The following is a 7,482-nucleotide window of genomic DNA, read 5'->3' as shown; positions in this document are numbered from 1 at the left end:
CCTTACAGCAATATAGCGGCGGTTTTGCTAAAACCGCCGCTAAATTTCGGTATGATTGCAGTCCCAACCTTTAACCGCCGCTATATGTGCCGCATTTTGTCTTTTTGCGGCACATTTACAAAACCGCCGCAAAATATCCGTCGCTATCTTAAGGATTTGTTGTAGTGCGACGTTGCAGAAATTATTACCAAGTCAATTAGAAACTACAAAGAGTGGGTTGACTTTATTCCGTTTAATTATTGATAACAATGCCAGAAATAACTACGATTTTTTTTAGTATTTATATTATAATTCTGAATTTTTTAAATATTCCACCTTATTTCAAAAAAAAAAAAAAACTCAAGGACTAAATTAAATATGTCTAAAAAGTTTAATAAGCATAGGGGCAAAATTTTATCTCATTTTCCTATACTAAAGATATATTCGAACATTCATTTTTTTTGGGATTGAGTTATTCATGCATTGTCATACATTGTCTGAGCTAATCATCAATCTTTCCCACTACTCCATTGATGGACTATTATTTTTTTTTAAATAACAGATTTTCTGATAAAAAAATTATTAAAATACTTTATATACTATTGTCAAGTGAGATGTTTGTAAATCCTTTAAAAATTAGTCGTCGAATTTAATAATAGCTAAGCATTTTGATCGTAAAATAAATTAGCAAAAATATGTCAATACACCAACTATGTATGTTTGTGTTTTAGAGAGAGAAGGAAAGAGAGAGAGAGGACCTTCAATGGTGGTAAGCTTGAAGTTGATTGACCCTTAGCTTTCTTGCAAATTCCAGCACTTGATGTGCTATTACACTATTAGGGCACAAGAGGAAATTAAAGAAATTAATTAATTTAAAGAAACTCACCTGCAGTTAACTTTACGTAAAATTGATAATTAAAAACTGTTAAATAAAAATTTAGTCAAATTATTTAATTATTTTTAACTATAAACTTCACGTAAAATTAACTGCACTTGAATTTTTACCTAATTAAAGTACAAATTAAATGTGGCACTAGTACAATATTCACAAATTTAAGTTTCTTAATTAATTAATTAATTAATTTTTCTTTGAGCACACGATGACTTCCTTCCAGCCTAGTTCAAAATTTCAAATGTAAAATCTTCAACATAGGACAGAACAAAATTAAAACATTTCCACCCTGTTTAATTTTAATAAAAGAATAAATTGGTTGATATGGGGAAGTTTAGGTTCATGTACCGTATCTGCTTTAGCCTTTAGCTTTAGCTTCATTCTAGGGATTTGCACAGTGTCCTAGGATCCATGTGTATGATGATTAGCATGTCCTAGCAAATAGTATTCTATGATTGAATTCAATGTGAATAAATACTCTAAATAAAATATAATAAATAAACCCTCCCATCCCCCATAACAAGGTCTACCCTTACGAACGCCCTTTGGGGCAATGCTGTTTTTGGTTGTCCCTATGAAATGTCATAGGGTCACAATAGAGAACTCAATTTTTTATTTGAGACAGTTTATGTTAACAATATTCTATGAACTCAAGCTTCGTATAAATATAATATAAAAATAGGGAATAATAATATATAGAAATCTTTAACAATATCAATATTGAAAGATATACTGCTTTAATATTATATAACATACAAGAAACAAGACCTTGTATTGAAATTGAAAAAGTATGGAGAGCCAATGAAATATTTGTACAATGCGTACAATGGAGATTTAGGGAGTATTAGAGATATAATCATTAGTGTTATCTTTTTTCATTAGCGTAAGCTTCTGGGATAAGTAGTATCATGACATGGTATTAGAGTTTTAGATCCGAAAGGTCAAGAATTTAATCCTTGGTGAACCCCAAAATCAGCTTAAGCTTTTGAGATGAGTGGTTTTATGATATGAGATGTTTATTATCCCTAATACTCGGATACTTATTCGCAGGACTCAATTGAAATTTTGTAACGTGAGGAACTGAGGGTAATAGATGGAAAGGAACTAAATAATGACAAAAAAAGTGAAAAACACAGATGGCCTTGGGCCTTAAAACCGTTTTATTGGGCTTTTATGTTTTAGGATATAGCATTGTTCCTTCAATAAATATAGAAATTGGGCTTTTTTCTTTGCCCACCTTATATAGGTTGGGCTGGGGTGACTTATTGGTTTGGGTAGTTTGGGCCTTATTGGCCCACATCCAATTTTTTTTTGTCAATGTTGATGTCAGAGTCTAAAAACCCCCCACCCCCACCACAAGAAAAAAAAAAAAATTGAAGACAGAGAAAGAATCTATCTATGAAGTTTTCTAAATTTGAAGTGAAATGGTTAATTTTCCCTTAACAAGATATATCCATGACATGGTTTTCACATGACATAGAAAAATTTTGAAATTTTGAGTCAACTGTCTTGTGTTATCGAAATGCTTATAATTCAATAAAAAATAAAAAATAAAAAATGTCATTCATGTACTGTTTCAAATGTAAAATAGAAAGAAAAGAAAATTATTAGAAATTTTAGATAATCTACAATCTGTGACTAAAATTACACTAAACTCTGAATATTTTACTTATTTATTAGTATAATTTGTATTTATTGTTACGATGGGTAACCGGAGATCAGTGGGCCGGATGACGTTGGTTGACCCAAACGTGTGAGGGAGGTGGCCAGCTGGTGCACCTGAAACTCGGTGTTCCTCCGTTCGACTTGCGCGTCTGGGAGAATGGGGGGTGGTACCTGCAATGACACTCCAATGCCTAAGTTAGCAAGAGTGTGAGCAAGTTGAGAATGTATTGGGACTTAGTGATACCTGAGGGATGTCAGGGTATTTATGGAGGTGAACCAATAACCACCGCTGAAGTAGTGCCACCTTTTTAGGTGGATAACCGTTCCCATATCTTAGGGAGGTTAAGATAGCCCAATGCAACATGGAGGTGGAGTTGAGGAAGGCAGCGCAAGCCAGCTACAATAGTTTATTTGCTGATCTTGTGTCTGTAAAGAACGACTTACTGAACGCTCGGAAGGCCTACACCGAGTTGGAGGACTCTATTGCGGATGGTGCTGATGAAGCCTGGAGGATTTTCAAGGAACAGGTCGGGGTTATTGCTCCTGACTTGGACCTTTCTCCTTTGGACCCTGATAAGGTTGTTATTGATGGTGCCATCGTGGATCCTCCTGTCCCCATAGTGGAATCTGAGTCTGATTTAAAGACTCGGGGGCAGAGGATCGTAGAGTCCCCTCCTCGCTCTAAGGACGCTCCGAGTTCTTCTACCGTTCCTCCGACTTCCTCTTCAACTCCTACCCCTGGCGTTCCCCCTGATCCTGCTGGTGGTGATCTAAAAAAGTGATTTTTGGCTATCGGGGCCCGGCTTGTGGGCCCCTCTTTTTTGAACTCTTTATATTTATTTGTTTGGTGTTTTGAACAATTTTGGCCTTTTAAGGCCGTAAACAAAACAGTGATGCCCCCTTTTAATAGGGGTTTAATTTAGCGTTAAATAAATGCCCTTTTTGGATAAGTGTTTTGAGTTACCTTATGCGCACATGCTTTTCGTGGTTTATTTGACTCTTTGATCTTTTGTGGAGAAAACCTTTTCTTTGGGACTTGCTTGCTTTTCTGAATCCCCTTGATTCTCAAAGCAGCCTTTTTCTTAGTTTTTCCTTATCTCTTTTGGTATTCCTAGTACTCAATTTTGTTTTATTGAGTTTTTCGTGACTTAGGCTACTTTTGCGATTCATTTTAATTGTACTCGGTTTCGCATTTCGCCCTATGAGTCGGACCGATCCCGAGTTTATCATGATCGACTTCTATAGCCTCTTTACACCGACTTGTACCTCGTCGTTTTATCCTGACGACCATCTAGGTCGGTTCATGGGATTTTTACGTTTTGTCGAGCTTAAATCGGCGCATTTCGTAGAAAGAAAATTTAAAAGGGAATTTTGAAAGAGATTTTTAAAGATTAAGTGGGGGGCAAACACCTTATTCATCAGCCTCTGGTATGTGGCCCCTGCATTTTTCAATCCAAATGGCATGACCACGTAGCAATAGTTGGCTCTGGGCGTGATGAATGATGTTTTTTCCTGGTCTGGTTCGTACATCGGGATTTGGTTATATCCTGAGTAGGCGTCCATGAATGACAGGTATTGATACCCCGAGCTAGAGTCCACTAGGGCGTCAATGCTTGGTAGTGGATAGGGGTCCTTGGGACATGCCTTATTTAAGTCGGTGTAGTCGACGCACATTCTCCATTTACCATTTTGTTTTTTGACTAGCACTACATTGGCTAGCCATGTTGGGTATTTGACTTCTCTGATGAAGCCGGCTTCTAGGAGCGCCTGCACTTGTTCTTCTACTACTAGGGCTCGCTCTGGGCCGAGCTTGCGTCTTCTTTGCTGTACAGGTCGAGACCCTGAGTTGACCAAGAGCTTGTGAGACATGAGCTCGGGATCTATCCCAGGCATGTCGGAGGCCTTCCAGGCGAAGAGATCGGAGTTATCTCTTAGGAGCCTAGTCAACCCTTGTCTTAGGGTTTTCCCTAGGTTGGCTCCTATGTGAGTGTTTTTTCCTTCCTCTTCGCCGACCTGAATTTCCTCAGTTTTTCTCCCGGGCTGTGGTCGTAGCTCTTCTTTAACCCTTGCTCCCCCGAGTTCTATTGTGTGGACTTCTCTGCCTTTTCCTCTCAGGTTTAGGCTTTCATTGTAGCACTTCCTTGCCAGCTTCTGATCTCCCCTCACCGTCGCTATTCCCGACGAGGTCGGGAACTTCATGCATAGGTGGGGCGTCGATACCACCGCTCCAAGTCGGTTAAGGGTAGCCCTGCCGATTAAAGCATTATAAGCCGACCCCACATCGATGACTATGAAGTCTATGCTCAGAGTCTTTGATTTTTTCCCCTTCCCAAAGGTGGTGTGGAGGGGTAAAAATCCTAGTGGCTTTATCGGCGTGTCACCTAATCCGTATAAGGTGTCGGGGTAGGCTCTTAACTCTTTCTCATCTAAACCTAGCTTGTCGAAAGCGGGCTTAAAGAGGATGTCTGCTGAGCTTCCTTGGTCTACTAGGGTTCTGTGAAGATGGGCATTTGCCAGGATCATAGTAATTACCACTGGGTCATCGTGCCCAGGGATTACTCCTCGCCCGTCTTCCTTTGTGAATGAAATGGTCGGAAGATCGGGGGACCCCTCTTCGACCTGGTAGACTCTCTTGAGGTGTCTTTTTCGGGAGGATTTTGTGAGTCCCCCTCCCGCAAATCCTCCTGAGATCATATGGATATGTCTCTCCGGAGTTTGTGGTGGTGGATCTCTTCTATCCTCATCTTCTCGCTTTCTTTTTCCATGACCGTCCGACCTTTCTATGAGATATCTGTCAAGCCGACCTTCTCTGGCTAGCTTTTCTATCACATTTTTAAGGTCGTAACAGTCGTTGTGGAGTGTCCATATATCTTATGGTACTCGCAGTAATCACTGCGGCTCCCCCCTTTTTTATTCTTGATGGGTCTGGGGGGAGGCAGCCTTTCAGTATTGCAAATTTCTCTGTATACGTCTACTACAGGAACTTTCAATGGAGTATAAGAGTGATATTTTCTTGGCCTATCAAGGCCGAGCTCTTCCTTCTTCTTCGCTTCCCTCTCCCTTTCTTTCGTTGAGGGAGGGGGCCCGATTCGCAAACTCGGGTCTCTTATCCTAGCGTTTTCTTCCATATTGATGTACTTTTCAGCTCTTTCCTGTACATCATTTAAAGAGGCGGGGTGTCTTTTTGATATGGACTGTGAGAATGGACCTTCTCTAAGACCATTGACTAGCCCCATGATGACCGCTTCGGTGGGTAGGTCTTGAATCTCCAAACATGCTTTGTTGAATCTTTCCATATAGGCCCGTAAGGACTCCCCGACCTCCTGTTTTATTCCCAGGAGGGCAAAACTCTCCTCCTCACTAGCCATCTTACACCCTCTAATGAGAGCAAATCACGTTTACAGCTTTTATATAGAGCTCTGAGTCCTACTAATTCGAACTAACCTGGTTCGAACCATGATACATGTAATTCGAACCAGCCTGGTTCGAATTACTACAACCAAGCTCTCTCCCCATAATTCGAACCAACCAGGTTCGAATTACATGCTCTCTTGGTTCGAACCTATCCGGTTCGAATTATTCAAATTTTTCCAGTAGTAGTTCGAACCAAGATGGTTCGAATTACTAGCTAATAGAGTTCGAACCTTGGTGGTTCGATTTATATAAAAATGCCTCTTGGCTTATTGCTGAAACAAATTTCTGTTTGGCGTATTTTGGTTAAACTTTTCTGGATGTGGCTTAATATGGTTTTTTGCCCTTAATTTTAGAAATAAGTACTATTTTGGGGTTTTTTATTTTAATAAATAAAATAAATATAATAATTATCGAAATAAATAATTTAAAAAATATTTATCAATTTAAATTTTTCAGTCTTATCTCGTTTACAGTGTAAATGAGATGACATTTCATGTATTTCGTTTATACTGTAAATGAGATAAGACACGTTAGCATGACATGTAGTTATCTCGTTTACACTGTAAGCAGTTGCTCCACCATCGACCACGTCTTAGTGTCGTACCACCTACTGAAGTCACAGAGGCACCTCCAACGGGATTACTGTGTGCGCGTAGGCCTAGGTGGTACACCACGTCCTGCAGAGTGATAGTTACCTCACCCCACGGGAGATGAAACATGTGCGTCTCCGGACGCCATCGCTCTACGAGTGCCGAAATCAGGAAATTGTTAAAAGTGAAGTCTCTGAGGGGCACTGTGTTGCCAAATCCGGCCTCAGACAGATACAACACGATGGCGTCGGGTGGAGGAAGGGTATAACTCACTCGTCGAGACAGTAGAAGGCGAGACCTCTGAAGATTAAAAAAAAATTCAGCCACATACTGGTTTTTTCGGTTTAGTATTTAGATCAGCTTAACATGATACACAACACATTATAGGTCACACAAATATTTCTTTCTAACTTACAACTACTTCTACTTAAGCACATACCTCGATGTTTCTAACCTACACATGTCTCTAAATTACATATTCCATAGTAAGGAAACCCTAACTAGAACGTTATAAATACTAACAATCTAGCACAAGTTAAACAGAGTTCCAAACTAATAATTATGTCATAACGTTTCACAAGCAAATAGAGTTCTAAATTCCTCATAGAGACTTATCCCTAAACCATTTAACTACGTTATGCCTCTTCAGGACTATCCTAACAATGGCCACGTACTTAGATTAAACAAACAGAACAAAACTAACCTCGAAGTCGGCCGCCCTAGCGTAATGCGACGTTTCGTTCAACCTGTTGATGTCTTCGTCGTTTTCCGTCTGACGCGCCATAATCGTATCAGTCTAAAATAGGGTAAGAAAGAGTCAAAAGAGAGGAGAAAGAGGTTGACAAAGTCAAATGGGGCCCAGAATGAAGCTGTAAACGACTTCTATTTATAGACGCGGACATACCTTATCTCCTTTACAGTATAAACGAGATACGTAAAATA

Source organism: Arachis ipaensis, chromosome B06, assembly GCF_000816755.2.
Source record: "Arachis ipaensis cultivar K30076 chromosome B06, Araip1.1, whole genome shotgun sequence".
NCBI lineage: Eukaryota > Viridiplantae > Streptophyta > Magnoliopsida > Fabales > Fabaceae > Arachis > Arachis ipaensis.
The sequence above is the reverse complement of the archived record's forward strand: the minus strand, read 5'-3'. Positions refer to the sequence as shown.